This window comes from Oryx dammah, unplaced genomic scaffold (genome assembly GCF_014754425.2).
Source record: "Oryx dammah isolate SB20612 unplaced genomic scaffold, SCBI_Odam_1.1 HiC_scaffold_29, whole genome shotgun sequence".
Lineage (NCBI taxonomy): Eukaryota > Metazoa > Chordata > Mammalia > Artiodactyla > Bovidae > Oryx > Oryx dammah.
The window spans coordinates 87,231,558-87,248,919 of record NW_024070213.1 but is presented as its reverse complement, the minus strand read 5'-3'; positions in this window follow the sequence as shown (position 1 = coordinate 87,248,919).

Here is a 17,362-nt window from a genome sequence, read left to right as displayed (position 1 = left end):
GGGTTGGTTCCTTGTGGACACTCTGAGGGAGAATTTACTCCGTGTCTCTCTCCCAGTGTCTGGTGGTTGCAGACAATCCTTGGTGTTCCTTGGCTGGTGGCTGTGCTTCAGTCTTTGCCTCTGTCTTTACCTGGGCTCTTCCTCTGTGTCTCTGAGTCTCGAATTTCTCTCTTTTCCCTTATAAGGATACTTGTCATCGGACTTAGGGCCCACTTTAAATCTAGGAAGTTCTCAGTTCACGTACTGTTGAAGCCTAGATTGAAGGATTTTGAGCAGTCCCTTGCTTGCATGTGAAATGAGCACAATTGTACGGTAGTTTGAACATTCATCGGCATTATCCTTCTTGGAACTGGAATAAAAACTGGTCTTTTCCAGTCCTGTGGCCACTACAAAGTCTATTGAGTCAAAGCTATGTTTTTTTTTTTTTTCCAGTAGTCATGTACAGATATGAGAGTTGGACCATAAAGAAGGCTGAGTGCCAAAGGATTAATGCTTTTGAACTGTGGTGCTGGAGAAGACTTTTGAGAGTCCTTTGGACAGCAAGGAAATCAAACCAGTCAGTCCTAAAGTATATCAACCCTGAATATTCATTGGAAGGACTGATGCTGAAGCTGAAGCTCCAATACTTTGGGCACCTGATGCAAAGAGCTGACTCATTGGATAAGACCCTGATGCTGGGAAAAACTGAAATGAAAGTAAGTCACTCAGTCGTGTCCGACTCTTTGCGACCCCAGGGACTGACTGTAGCCTACCAGGCTCCTCCATCTATGGGATTTTCCAGGCAAGAATACTGGAGTGGGTTGCTGTTGCTTTCTCCAGGGGATCTTCCTGACCCAGGGATTGAACCTGGGTCTCCCGCACTGTAGGCAGACGCTTTACCGTCTGAGCCACCAGGGAAAAACTGAGGGCAGGAGGAAAAAGGGATGACAGAGGATGAGATGGTTGGATGGCTCATCGACTCAATGGAGGTGAGTTTGAGCAGACTCCAGGAGATAGCGAAGGACAGGGAAGCCTGGCATGCCACAGTCCTTTGGGTCGCAAAGAGTCGGGCATGACTTAGTGACTGAACAACGACAGGTAACTGGAACAGAATCTGGTCCTTGGAAGTGAGACACTGCTGTAAAAAAACTTCAAAAGTACAGCATTGGTTTGAGGACCAGGTAGTAGAAGATTCCTGACAAGTCTCAATGAGACCGTTAAGGAAACTTGAAGGACCACCAGGAGACTGCATATAAAGGTTCAAAGGAAAATTGAGGAAAATATAATTGAAACCCAGAGGAACACAGATCCTTTTTATGTCAAAACTTTTTAATGTGAAAACTAGAAAAAATACCTGATGAACTGATGGAACTTGCTAAGACAATTTCCAGGCAGAATGCTGAAATGTCAGTTGGCTTGTTTTATTGTTTTCATAAGAAACAGATAGTGAGAGAAGAGCTAAAGAAGGAAGTATTCTGTTAAACAAAATTTGGAGGAGATATAAAAAGCTTGGGACAGTCTATCCAGCCAGCAAAGAATACTTTATTAAAGACCTTAGGACAAAGATTAAACCCAGGGTACTGTCAGGAAAACATGATCTCCCAGCAAAGATGAAGCCAAAGGTGTGACTGTAAAACCCTTTGTTAAGACCTTAGAACATTCTAAGCTGGTGCCTCATAGAATCTTTCCAAAAGACAAAAGCACTCCTAAGAATCTCAAAGGCATTTGTTGCAAACCCACTCTGTTGGGACTTCCCTAGAGGTCCAGTGGTTAAAATTTCATGCTTCCTATGCTCGGGGCATATTTTTCAATACCTGGTCAGGGAACTAAGATCCCACATGCTGCCTGGCAGCCAGGGAGCAGGGTCGAGGGAGGACCCACTCTGCTAAACAACAGGGCCTCTAAGGATCTTAAATGGACTTCCCAGGTGGCACAGTGGTAAAGAATCTGCCTGTCAATCAGGAGACAAAAGAGATGAAGAGATGCTGGTTAGACTCCTGGGTTGGGAGGATCCCCTGGAGAAGGAAGTGGCAATCCACTGCACTATTAATGCCTGGAAAATCCCTTGGGCAGAAGAGCCTGGCTGGTTGCAGTCCATGGGACTGCAAAAATTTGGACATGACAGAGTGATTGAGCATGGAAGGATCTTAAAAATATTATCCCTCAGCAGCCTCACTGGGGGCCCAAGACAGAGAGAGACAGCCTTGTCTTAAAGAGACTTATGAGTGTGATTCTTGTCACCTATTGGTCCGATCCTCAATAAGTCATAGAAAAACCACAGTTTTTGAGACTGTATTTGTAGTAGCACCACCAGTTCAATTGCCAAGGGACAGAAACAGTGCAAAATGGAGAAGATTTTGAACTCCCGAACATCTGTGGACAGGAAGCAGGCTGAGAAAACAATTCAGAGGCAATATGGACTACTTTCTATGGAAAAGAAAGTGACTCAGAGGCAAAACCAAGAAGCCAGACTTAAGGTGCAGTGAAGAGCTGCAGAGAATCATGGCCAGAGGGATATACTGGGTCCTAGTCAAAGAATGGGCAGCATGTGCCCAGATGGAGTTCATAAACAACATCTTCTGTATACCTCTCATTTCCTCGCTTTTGAACCAGAGCAACTATTGTGGTTGTACCATCCCTGTTCCCCTATTGTATGCTATGGTGGTGGGTGGGGAGTGAGGGGTGGGAGATGTCTCTCTTGTTCTGAAGTCTTCAGATTGACAGCAACCTTACCCGGGGACCAAACCTGAAGAGCCTCAAGTACACATAGACTTGGTTTAGATGTGATTCTGGACCTCAAGCTTCAGCCTGATGCTGTAACGGGATGAGACTTCAGGGTCTTGGGAAATGTTGGGTATTTGCATGAGGCTTGAGGATAGAATGGAGCAGTTTAAAACAAAGACCACAAGTTCTTTGACCAACAGAATTGATAAAAATATTTCCGTGGGAGTTCCAAGAGCTCTCTAGCCCAGGAATTCTAGCAGAAGTCCTAACTGACTCTAATTGGTCATCCTTGGTTCAGAAGTTCTCTGCTGGACCAATCATTGTGGCACTAGGGTGGAATGCTCTGACAGAATGGACCTAGGTCATATCTTTATCCTTGGAGCCACATTCATTGATGGGAATCAGGGAGGTAAGGGATATCTCCCCAAAGGAAAATCAGAATATGGTTCCCAGGAGAAAGTCGAATGCTAAGCAGGCAGAAAGAACAAGTGGCCACCAGCAGAGGAAAGAGACCTTGTCCTCAAGGGACTCAGCAGAGTGGTGTGGCAATGTCAGGGAGGTAACTAATGTATTAAGTGCCCTTCTATTATAGTTATATGTTGTTGTTTAGTTGCTGTCTTTGCAACCCCATGGACTACAGTACGCCAGACCTCCCTGTCCCTCACGATCTCCCGGAGCTTGCCCAAGTTCATGTCCATTGAGTCGGTGATGCTATCCAACCATCCCATCCTCTGTCACCCTCTTCTCTTCCTGCCTTCAATCTTTCCCAGCATCAGGGTCTTTTCTAGTGAGTCGCCTCTTTGTATCAGGTGGCTGAAGTATTGGAGCTTCAGCTTTAGCATCTGTCCTTCCAGTGAATATTCAGAGTTGATTTCCTTTAAGATCGACTAGTTTGATTTCCTTGCTGTCCAAGGGAATCTTAAGGGTCTTCTCCAGCTCCACAATTTGAAAGTTATATATATAATTATATAGGGAGCTAGAAAAGGCTCCTCAGAGGATTTTGAACTTAGAGAATGATCACAGTTTGGTCAAGAAGAAAGGGAGAAGAGGGTATTTCAGACTAAGGGAATGACTGAAAAGCCTGGTGGCATGGAATGTTACAATAGGTAGAGGATTGCAATTGTCGGGTATAACTAGAACACGGGATTGGAAGAGCATAGAAAGAAAAGATGCTAAAACTTGGAGAGGAATTGGGATATGAGGGACCCAGCAACACTCTGCCAAGGAGATGGAGTGAGAACACTGTAGACAGTTAAGTAGATTAATTAACAAGATTAGACAAGATTAACTGACAAGATTAGATCTGTGTTTGGGAAACAAGTCTGGAAGAGAATTTTAGCCATCTTTATCAAGTGACTTTTAGAAGTGTATGCCTTGTGTCTCAGGAATCATATTTTTAGATATTTATCCTAAGAAAACAACTGGACAAATGCCAGTGAAAATTTGGAAACATAAATATTAAACAATAAGAGACTAACAAATTGTGATACACTTGTTCTATGAACTACTAAGCAATCATTAAGAATGATAATCTGGGTAAACATTTACACAGAATCACAATATTGCATAACATTAAATGAAAAATAATATTGAAAAATATTATGTTGAGTATAATCCCCATTTTTATTTTTTAAAATATATTTTGTGGCTTTTCCTTATGGTAAACTGCCCACAAATAAATATAGGTGGAATGAGATAATCAGAAAATTTACATTTTGTAATAAAGTAATAATTGATTCAGTGACATACTTGGGCTCTAAAATCACTGCAGATGGTGACTGCAGTTATGAAGTTAAAAGATGCTTGCTCCTTGGAAGAAAAGCTATGACCAATCTCGACAGTATATTAAAAAGCAGAGACATTACTTTGCCAACAAATGTCCATCTAGTCAAAGCTACGGTTTTTCTAGTAGTCATGTATGGATGTGAGAGTTGTACCATAAAGAAGGCTGAATGCCAAAGAATGGATGCTTTTGAACTATGGTGTTGGAAAAGACTCTTGAGAGTCTCTTGGACTGCAAGGAGATCCAACCAGTCAATCCTAAAGGAAATCAATCCTGAATATCCATTAGAAGGACTGATGCTGAGGCTGAAACTCCAATACTTTGGTCATCTGATGCGAAGAACTGACTCACTGGGAAAGACCCTGATGCTGGGAAAGATTGAAGGCAGGAGGAGAAGGGGATGATAGAGGATGAGATGGTTGGATGGCATCACCAACTCAATGGACATGAGTTTGAGCAAGCTCTGGGAGTTGGTGATGGACAGGGAAGCCTGGCGTGCTGCAGTCCATCGGGTCACAAAGAGTCAGACATGACTGAGCAACTGAACTGAACTGAATAATTGTTTCAGGAAAGAATCATCAAATGAAAATGCTAAACTTTTAGGTGAAAGTTTCATTAGGACAGAATATTTACATAGTTTCAACTGATCTCCACACAAATTACTTCCCTCTTTTATTTTTTTAAAGATTTTTTGAGGTAACAGTTTATAACATTATAAACTATAAGCTTCACGTGTACATATAAGTTTCATATGTACAACCCCACATTTTTGCTTCTGTATACCATACAGCATGCTCACTACCAAAAATTCAGTTTCTATGCACCACCATACAATTGATCCTCTTTACCCAATTGGCCCCCACTACTACCCCGACAAAGGTCTGTCTAGTCAAGGCTATGGTTTTTTCAGTGGTCATATATGGATGTGAGAGGTGGACTGTGAAGAAGGCTGAGCGCCAAAGAATTGATGCTTTTGAACTGTGGTGTTGGAGAAGACTCTTGAGACTGCAAGGAGATTCAACCAGTCCATTCTACAGATCAGTCCTGGGTGTTCTTTGGAGGGAATGATGCTAAAGCTAAAACTCCAGTACTTTGGCCACCTCATGTGAAGAGCTGACTCACTGGAAAAGACTGATGCTGGGAGGGATTGGGGGCAGGAGGAGAAAGGGATGACAGAAGATGAGATGGCTGGATGGCATCATGGACTCGATGGATGTGGGTTTGGGTGAACTCTGGGAGTTGGTGATGGACAGGGAGGCCTGGCGTGCTGCAATTCATGGGGTCGCAAAGAGTCGGACACGACTGAGCAATTGAACTGAATTGAACTACCCCTTCCCCTCTAGTAACTACTATTTTTTTCTCTACAAGTTTATTTTTGTTTGGTTTGCTCACTTATTTTGCTTATTTGGTTTTTATATTACACATATGAATGAAATCATGTGGTCGTTCACTTTATTTGATTTGTTTCACTGAGCATAACACACTCCAGGTTCACCCATGTTGTCACAATCAGCAAGATTTCACCCTTTTATGGCTGAGTACTATTCCACTGTGTTATCGTCTTTATCCATTCATCCATTGATGGGCACTTAGGTTCAATATCTTGGCTACTGTGGGTAATGCTGTGATCAACATAAGAGTGCTTATATCATTTCAAGTTAGCAGTTTCATATTCTTTGGATAAATACCCAGAACTGGGATTTCTGGGTCATTTCTAGCTTTAATATTTTGAAAATATACTGAGTTCAGTATATTTGGCTGCACCAATTTACATTCCCACCAGCACTGCACAAAGGCTTCCTTTTCTCCTCCTTGCCAACACTTAGGTCTTCCCTTGTTATTTATTCTAACAAGCATGAGGTAGTATCTCACTGTGGTTTTGATTTGCATGTCCCTAATAGTTAGTGATAATGAACATCTCTTCATGTGTCGATTGGTCGTCTGTATGTCTTCTTCGGAAAAATGTCTCTTTAGCTCCTCTGTCCATTCTTTAATCAGGTCATTTGGTTTTTTGTTGCTGAGTTGTTTGAGTTCTTTATATATTTTGGATATCAACCCCTACTGGATATATCATTGGCAAATATCTTTTCCCACTGCTTCCCTTCACAGATCTTGCCTCAGTCACATTATTCTGAATACACCTTAAGAAATTCTTGAATGCAAGGAGTCCCTTGGATTTGAAAGATGATAAAGGAAAATGCAAGATTTTATGAAAGAACACTCTGCACAGCAGGGTGCCCTTGTGGAACTCATTATATTCAAGCAGTGGGACACGCTAAAAATGTAAGTAGGCTCAAACAGCATTTAGAAAAAGTCACAGACGCTAAGTCCAGGTGAATTGGAAGAGGATCTGAGGCTGCTTATAGACACAGTTCCTAAAGATTATTTTTTATGACTACAAAATTAACACATATTCATTACAGAAAGCTTGGGAAATACATTAGTTTGAAAAGAGAAAAGGGCAGTCAGAGAAAGAAACAGAAAGAATTAAAGAAGGAAATCAAGTGCCTGTGTGCATGTACTTGTGACACAGTCTTCCTCCTCCCCACCCCACCCCAAGTTCTTCTGATTTGGATAATTATGGATTGATCAATATTTAATGTTTCCACTGTTAAGACTCAAAACCCTGGTGACCACTGAGCTATGTAGTATAAAAGGATTATTTTCCTTTCTTGCATATTTTGTTTTTCTGGAGGTTACTCACTGTTGTTAGTTGTTCTTCATTTGCTTAATTTTTTAAACAGGGTTTGTTTGTTTGTTTGTTTTTTGCTGCAACATGTCTCAGTTGTGGCATTCAGGATTTCCATTTCATCAAGCAGGATCTTTTGTTGTATTTCAAGTGATTAGTTGCTCCACAGCATGTAGGATCTTAGTTTCACAACCAGGGATCCAACCCAGCTCCCCTACATTGCAAGGCAGACTCTTAACCACTAGATTACCAGGGAAGTCTCCACGTGCTTAGTTTTTATATCCCCATTAACAACTTATTTCTTAACTCTTTCCTAAGTGGGTAAACATTCTCTCAGTATGCCCAAATACACTAGATATGATATCAGTTTCATCTTGTTGAGCCCCTCTTCTCTCCTGTAATATCCTGAATCCTCTAACTTGCATTGGTTACTCTAAAGACCCGCTGTACAACTATTATCCAGGAATCTTCCTTCATCCCCATTCCGAGGATTGTCTTCATCACTCTCCTCTGTTAGAAACTTACAATCTAGATTCCATGAATTTCTCTTTCTTGGTTTCCTATCTCATTTCAGTGGAAAACATTTTCCAGTAGTGTCCTGAGAAGTAGTTCATTGAAGGTAACAGTTTTGGCTTCTTGCAAGTCTGGAAATGTCTTCATTCTGTCTTTACACTTCATTAATCACTAGACTGAGTATAGAGTGAAAGATTGGAAATAACCTTTCCTTCAGAATATTCAAGGCATTGTTTCACTGTCTTCTAGGCTGCCAGTATGGCTGTTGAGAAATCCAGTGCTATTATGATCCTTGACCCTTTGCCTGCTTCTTTTGTTTTATTTTTAATCTTTCTGGAAACATGTAGGATTTCCTCTTTGTCCTCAATGTTTTGAAAATGTACCATGTTATGTCTCATTGTGGAACTATTTTTATCTATTATACTCCCAACAAGACTTTCAGGAAATTATATTGATTCCATAATAATTCCTCATATTTTAAAAACTTTTTATTTTGAAACATTTATAGATGTACCGAAGTCACAAAAAGGGACAGTGAGGTTCCCCCCGACTCTTCATTGTTTTCTTCCATGATAACATCTTATATAATGACACGACACTACCCAAACTGGGAAATCAACATGGGTGCAAAGTGTGTATATAGTTCTGTAGCATGTTATCACATAGCTTCGTGTAGCCACCACGATAATCAAGATACAGAACCCTTCCACCATCATGAACACCTCCATTAAGCTACCATGTGATACTCACATCCACGCTGCTACCATCCCTAACCCTAGTAAACCCTTACTGGTCTGTTTTGCATTTTCTATAATTTTTCCATTTTAAAATGTTATATAAATGGAATTGTACAGTTTTTACTTTTTTGAGATTTTTTTCCCACTCAACATAAAGCTTTAACGTCCACCCAAATTGTTGCACATATCAGCAGTTTGTTCCTTTTTATTGATGAGTAATAGTCCATGCTGTAGATGTACCACAGGTTGTTTAACCATTCACGCACTGAAGGGCGTTTGGTTCTTTTCCATTTTTAGCTACAACAAATAAAGCCACTATGAACATTCTTGTAGAGGTTTTGCGTGGATACAAGCTTTCATTTCTCTAGGATAAATGCCCAGGAGTATGATTTATAAATCCATTTATAAACTGTATGGCCATTATTCCCAAGGGGTTTAAAACTCCACAAGGATTAATTGCAGAATTTCTCAACTATAATAAAAAGCAAATTCTCCATTTATAGATTGTGTTCCAGAAGTCCAGGTATGGGTCCCTTGTTGGAACATGGTTTCTGTGGTAAAACAGATTCAATATTTTAAAATATGTGTAGATTCCTGCTTAACCCTCAGTTCTGAGGCAGTGAGTGAGGTGGGAGAGCAGGGACTGAGCAGAGGCTCTGGGGCATGATTAGAGAGGGGCAGGATGGGTGGGCAGGATGGGTTGGACCATGGGCCAGGATGTCAGGAGCACAAGCTTCTTTGGGAGGCCATAGATGCCGTTACACATGTGAATGATTCTTAACTTGGATATTTCCAGTTCTACATATACTGCTTCATTTTAACTTGGATGTTAATATGTGCTTGGATACATATTCTGTGCAGGGCAAAGATGGATTTACTATAGAACTAATGAACCTCAAACTTCAGGGTCCTCACTCATACCCAGGACCCTTCCAAGACCCTTGTACATTCACAGGATCATTTGATTTTACAAAATTTGAAACAGTTACTATTGTAGTTGATTAATTTCAGTTGATTAAGACAGCTATCTCCACTTTGACTTCCCCTCCTTCACACTTCCTCTTGTGTTAGACAACACTGGAATGGCCACAGACTTTCCTGGAATCCAGCTAACAGAAGTTTAGCTAGGGATACACTCCATTTGGGATCTATTCACATAATTTACAGTCACTTCTATTTATAGTTGACCTATTATGGCTATTACCTGCTGCCCAGATGAAGGAGTAGTTCCAGGAATCTCTTATCCACCCATAACTGACTCACCTGAAGTTGTGACCTGAGGGTGCAACATGAGAGGTCAAATCAAGATCTAAACATGACCTACTGCACTTGGTACCGGAAGTGTGTGGGAGTAGAAGAAAATCAAGTTTTGACAATGTATGACGTCGAAGTCAGACAGAGAAAGACAAATATCTTATGATATTGCTTATATTTGGAATCTAAAAAAAAATGGTACAAATGAACCTATTTACAAAACAGAAATAGAGTCACAGAAGGTGAAGGTGAAGTTGCTCAGTTGTCTCCAACTCTTTGCGACCCCATGGACTGTAGCCCACCAGGCTCCTCCATCCATGGGATTTTCCAGGCAAGAGTACTGGGGTGGGTTGCCATTTCCTTCTCCAGGGGATCTTCCCGACACAGTGAGTCACAGATACAGAAAGCAAATTTGTGGTTACCAAGCGAGAGGTGGGGAGGGATAAATTGGGAGACTGGGGTTGACATATACACACCAGTACGTATAAAATATATAACTAATAAGAACTACTATATAGCACAGGGAACTTAATACTCTGTAATGACTTATATGGAAAAATAATCGAAAAAAGAGTGGATATATGTATAACTGATTTAATTCGCTGTTCAGCAGAAACTAGCACAACATTATAAATCAACTATACTCCAATAAAAATTAATTAAAAAGAATATATACCAGAAAAATAAACACATTAAAAAAAAAAGAAAGAAAAGAAAATGTATGAAGCCAGAAGCTAGTCTGAAGAAAACTCTATTCCTCATCTATATAAAAATACAAGCAGAAGACTCTGTCCTTATTGATTTCAGTCAAAACAAGTTTTGTTATGTCATCAGTATACGCAATAACACAGCACATAGTATTATAAATGTACCATGGATTCTTTTCTTTCATAGGAACTGTTCAAAATATGATTTATCAAAACTTCTATCTTTACGGTTTTTGATGACACAAATTACTAATACCAATACAGATAATAAAATAACTCTAATACACCATTTGTAACGAGGTTTTCAAAGGTGAACTGGCCTGTAAGCGTAGTCAATTTGAAGAATATATCTACAATTAATCCCTGCACAAGAAAATTTGAAAAGCTCTGAAATCATATAGCTCCTAGATGAAAGAAACTTGATCAAGTTTTTAATCACAATTTGATAACAAACCTGAACATTTACATGACATTGCCGATCATGAATCATTTTTCTAAATGATCAGAGACATTTTTTATCTGCCAAGCTAAGAAAAGACTAAATTATCTTTCTATTCCTCTTAGTAAAATTATTGTCAAATTATTATTATCAAATCATTACCATATGAAAGTGTTGGTCGCTCAGTCATGTCCAACTCCTTGCGACCCCATGGACTATAGACCACCAGATTCCTCTCTCCATGGTATTTCCCAGGCAAGAATTCTGGAGTGGGTTACCATCTCCTTTTCAAATTATCATATGAAGAAGCAATCAAAGCATATACAGCCAAAAAGTGTAAGAAAAAAAGTAATATTCAAGTGTGACTAGCATTTGATTCATCCAACTATTATGGGGATTTTTGTGATGTTTGTAGTATTTTTCAGATTTTTAAAAATTATAATTTGTTGTGATTTATTTTCTCATTGTAAATAAATATTCACATTCACATCTATCTTTATGTTTGTAATTTGTTTTTCTTTAAAAACTACGTTTGCGTGCATGTGCAAGCTCAGTCGTGTCCAACTCTTTGCGACCCTATGGACCATAGTCTGCAAGGGTCTTCTATCTATGGGATTTTCCAGGCAAGAATACTGGAGTGGGTTGCCATTTCCTCCTCCATGCAATCTTCCCGACCCAGAGATCAAAGCCTCATCTCCTCATTGCAGCAGATTCTTTGAATCTGTGAATTCTGAAGAATCAGTGGCAGATTCTTTACCACTGAGCCATCAGGGAATTATGTCACCAAACCCACCCCTACAATTGTGTAAACATCAAAATCTAGCCAACTACAGCATAGAGCATGCTTTTAGGTGCTATCACAGCTATTTCCCTGATTCTGGGAAAGACAAGGCAGAAGGAGAAGGGAGTAACAGAGGATGAGATGGTTAGATAGCACCACTGACTCAATGGACGTGATTTTGAGCAAACTCCAGGAGATAGCGGAGGACAGAGGAGCCTGGCGTGCTGCAGTCCATGGGGTAGGACACGACTTAGTGACTGAACAACAACAGCTATTTGAGGGCTGGTTACTCAGGCGCGGGTTGAATACTGTCAGGTCACTTAGGCTGACTGGGCTCTGAAAAATGAGGATAGGTTCAAAAAGTGCCCACAGTGAGTCCAATTCAAATGTCCATGGGCTCACTTCTGAGGCATTTCAGGTCCCCAGTAACATTACCAGGCCACTTCTGTCTTCGCTGCTTGAGGCTCCTGGGATTACCGGGAGCCTCCTATTCACCACCTAGGACTGTTGCCTATTTCTTTTCAGGTGAACAATGTTTTGAAGACTCAAAAGCCATGCCCGTGTCCTTAATGAAATTAAGCTCTTTACTGGCAAATATGTATACACTGTATTTAAACAGGAAAACAGCAGAAAAAGTGCTTACAGAAGAAAGGCGATTCCTGCACTTTGAAAATTAAGGACTGTCAAGAGTTTGTGCTAGCGTCATCTAGTGACAAAAAGGGGTAATCTCAGTTTACCAAAATCTGTGGAACACTGGGGAGAGAAAGGGCGGTGCTGCTGTCCTCCAACGCCATCATTTTTCTAGAAGAATACTGTGATTAACGCAATTCCACCATGACTTTTGGTCATTAACTTATGTCCTCTCTATCTGATACATCAGACAGAGATGAAAATGTGAAGTAAAAATTGAGAGGAAAAGGGACAGGGCCTATTTTTAATCTCTGATAGCACTTTCTGGCACTGTCTGCAGAAGTCATGCTTCAGTCCTTGGAAGAATTTCAGCATATCACTGGCTTCATGAAGCTGGAGACCCCTTTCAGATGACTGGCCATGTGGGCAGAAGTCACACCACCTTTGCAGACCCCTGGCTGAAGCTGTTGTACATTCTGGGCCATCCTGGCTGCTGACTTGAACCCACTACCTAGGCAAATACCTCATCCTGCCCTGCTCCCACCCAGTTTCTCACCAGCTCTGTTTTTTTCTTATCTTTGGTTCAGCCCACATTTTGCTTAGCTCCATTCCAACAGGTCTGTTTCAGTTCAGTTCCTTTCTTTCTTCCTTTTCAGTTTTCCCCAAACAGACCTGGCTCTTGTTCCCTACTTGCATCCTCTATGGAGTTTGGGTTTGTTTTATTTCATTGCAGAAAGAATACTTAACATAAGCAGAACCTAGCAGACTATAGTCCATGAGGTTGCAAAGAGTGGAATACGACTGAGAGACTAACCCACATCACACCCCATTAGACCAGATTTTTAAAAATATTTTATTTCATTTTTGGTTTTAAGACTCAATTTTATTTTAATTTTTTGGCCACACCACGTGGCGTGTAGGATCTTAGTTCTCTGACCAGGGATTGAAACCTCACTCCCTGCACTGGAAGCATGGAGCCTTAACCATTGGACCCACCAGGGAGGTTCCTGAAACTGGTGTTTAAGTGTACAGTACAGTATTGTTATCTATAGACACAATGTTGTACAACAGATCTCTAGAACTTATTCATTTTGCATACCTCAAACTTTATACCAGTGACTAGCCACTCCCCCTTCCCCTCACCCCAGCCCTTGGCAACTACCATACTATTCTCTCTATGGGTTTGATTTTGGATACCTTATGTAAGTGGAATCATGCAGTAATTGTCCTTCTGTGACTGGCTTATTTCACTTAGCATAATGTCCTCTTGAGAGTCCCTTGAACTGCAAGGAGATCAAACCAGTCAATCCTAAAGGCAGTCAACCCTGAATATTCATTTGAAGGACTGAAGCTGAAGTGCCAATTGTTTGGTCGCCTGATGTGAAGAACTGACTCATTAGAAAAGACCCTGATGCTGGGAAAGACTGAAGACAAAAGAAGAAGCGGGAGGCAAAGGACGAGATGGTTAGATAGCATTACTGACTCAGCAAACATGATTTGAGCAAACTCCAGGAGACAGTGAAGGACAGAGGAGCCCGGTGTGCTGCAGTTCATGGGGGTCTCAAAGAGTCAGACACGACTTAGCGACTCAACAACAGAATGTCCTCAAGGTTCATCCCTTTTGTCACATATGGTAGAGCTTCCTTAAGATCAATAATATTCTATTGTATGTATATTAACGTTTCTTTTATCTATTAATCTGTAGATGGACATTTAAGTCATTTCCACATATTGGCTATTGTGAATAGTGTCACAATGAGAATGTGAGCACTAATATCTCTCCAAGATCCTAATTTCAATTCTTTTGGATAAATACCCAGAAATGGGATTGTGGGCATCATGTGGTAGTTTTATTTTTAATTTTTCGAGGAACATCCATACTGTTTGTCATGGAGGCTGCGCTATTTTACATTTCCACCAACGATGCACAAGCATTCCACTTTCTCCACATCTCTGCCAATAGCTCCTATCTTTTGTTTTTGTTTTCATAATAGCCACCCTAAATAGTTGTGTGGTGATATCTCATTGTGGTTTTGCTATGCATTTCCCCAATGACTAGTTGAGCATCTTTTCATATATCTGTTGGCCATTTGTATGTCCTCCTTTGGAAAAAATGTCTGTTCAAGTCCTTTGCCCACTTAAAGAATCAAGTTACTGAGTCTTTTTTTTTTTGGTTTTGATTTATTCAGTTCAGTTCAGTTCAATCGCTCAGTCGTGTCCTACTCTTTGCAACCCCATGGACTGCAGCACTCCAGGCCTCCCTGTCCATCACCAACTCCCGGAGTTTACTCAAACTCATGTTCATTGAGTCGGTGATGCCATCCAACCATCTCATCTTCTGTCATCCCCTTCTCCTCCTGCCTTCAATCTTTCCCAGCATCAGGGTCTTTTCAAATGAGTCAGTTCTTCGCATCAGGTGGCCAAAGTATTGGAGTTTCAGCTTCAACCAGTCCTTCCAATGAACATTCAGGACTGATTTCCTTTAGGATGGACTGGTTGGATCTCCTTGCTGTCTAAGGGACTCTCAAGAGTCTTCTCCAACATCACAGTTCAGAAGCATCAATTCTCTGGTGCTCAGCTCTCTTTATAGTCCAACTCTCACATCCATACACGACTACTGGAAAAACCATAGCCTTGACTAGACGGACCTTTGTTGGCAAGGTAATGTCTCTGCTTTTGAATATGTTGTCTAGGTTTGTCATAACTTTTCTTACAAGGAGTAAGCATCTTTTAATTTCATGGCTGCAGTCATCATGTGCAGTGATTTTGGAGCCCCCCAAAATAAAGATGTTTCCACTAGAAACATCTATTTGTTTTCCATCTGTTTGCCATGGAGTGATGGGACTGAATGCCATAATCTTAGTTTTCTGAATGTTGAACTTTAAGCCAACATTTTCACTCCCCTCTTTCACTTTCATCAAGAGGCTCTTTAGTTCTTCTTAGCTTTCTGCCACAAGGGTGACATCATCTGCATATCTGAGGTTATTGATATTTCTCCCGGCAATCTTGATTCCAGCTTATGTGTCATCCAGTCCAGCGTTTCTCATGATGTACTCTGCATATCAGTTAAATAAGCAGGATGAAAATATACAGCCTTGATGTACTCCTTTCCTGATTTGGAACCAGTCTGTTGTTCCTTGTCCAGTTCTAACTGTTGCCTCCTGACCTGCACACAGATTTCACAAGAGGCAGGTCAGATGGACTGGTATTCCCATCTCTTTAGGAATTTTCCAGAGTTTGTGGTGATCCACACAGTCAAAGGCTTTGGCATAGTCAATAAAGCAGAAATAGATGTTTTTCTGGAACTCTCTTGCTTTTTCGATGATCCAGGGGATGTTGCAATTTGATCTCTGGTTCCTCTGTCTTTTCCAAAACCAGCTTGAACATCTGGAAGTTCTTGGTTCACATGCTGTTGAAGCCTGGCTTGGAAAATTTTGAGCATTACTTTACTAGCGTGTGAGATGAGTGCAATTGTGCAGTAGTTTGAGCATTCTTTGGCATTGCCTTTCTTTGGGATTAAAATGAAAACTGACCTTTTCCAGTCCTGTGGCCACTGCTGCGTTTTCCAAATTTTTGGCATATTGAGTGTAGCACTTTCACAGCATTATCTTTAAGGATTTGAAACAGCTCAACTGGAATTCCATCACCTCCACTAGCTTTGTTTGATGTGTAGGAGTTCCTTATATATTTTAGAAATTAATCCCTTATCAGATAAATAGCTTGGGAAATATTTTCCCCCACTCCATAGGTTACCTTTTCACTGTTAATGGTTTCTGTTGCTATGTAGAAGTTTTATATTTGATATAGCTCCATTTGTCTATTTTTGCTTTTGTTGTCTGTGCTCTTGACATCATATCTATGAAATCATTACCAAAATCAGTCTTGAAGTCTTTCTCCTGTGATTTTTTTTCTTGCTGTTGTAGTTTCAGGTCCTACATTTAAGTCCTTAACCCATTTTGAGTTGATTTTTCTGTAAGGTCCATACCACTAATCTAGAGCCAGACATCTTGGAATGTGAAGTCAAGTGGGCCTTAGAAAGCATCACTACGAACAAAGCTAGTGGAGGTGATGGAATTCCAGTTGAGCTGTTTCAAATCCTCAAAGATGATGCTGTGAAAGTGCTGCACTCAATATGCCAGCAAATTTGGAAAACTCAGCAGTGGCCACAGGACTGGAAAAGGTCAGTTTTCATTCCAATTCCAAAGAAAGGCAATGCCAAAGAATGCTCAAACTACCGCACAATTGCACTCATCTCACATGCTAGTAAAGTAATGCTCAAAATTCTCCAAGCCAGGCTGCAGCAATACATGAACCGTGAACTTCCTGATGTTCAAGCTGGTTTTAGAAAAGGCAGAGGAACCAGAGATCAAATTGCCAACATTCGCTGGATCATGGAAAAAGCAAGAGAGTTCCAGAAAAATATCTATTTCTGCTTTATTGACTATGCCAAAGCCTTTCACAGTGTGGATCACCATAAACTGTGGAAAATTCTGAGAGAGATGGGAATATCAGATTACCTAACCTGCCTCTTGAGAAATCTGTATGAAGGTCAGGAAGCAACAGTTAGAACTGGACATGGAACAACAGACTGGTTCCAAATAGGAAAAGGAGTACATCAAGGCTGTATATTGTCACCCTGCTTATTTAACTGATATGCAGAGTACATCATGAGAAACGCTAGACTGGAAGAAGCACAAGCTGGAATCAAGATTGCTGGGAGAAATATCAATAACCTCAGATATGCAGATGACACCACCCTTATGGCACAAAGTGAAAAGGAGCTAAAAAGCCTCTTGATGAAAGTGAAAGAGGAGAGCGAAAAAGTTGGCTTAAAGCTCAACATTCAGAAAACGAAGATCATGGCATCCAGTCCCATCACTTCATGGGAAATAGATGGGGAAACAGTGGAAACAGTGTCAGACTTTATTTTGGGGGGCTCTAAAATCACTGCAGATGGTGACTGCAGCCATGAAATTAAAAGATGCTTACTCCTTGGAAGAGAAGTTATAGATAGCATATTCAAAAGCAGAGACATTACTTTGCCAGCAAAGGTCCGTCTAGTCAAGGCTATGGTTTTTCCTGTGGTCATGTATGGACGTGAGAGTTGGACTGTGAAGAAGGCTGAG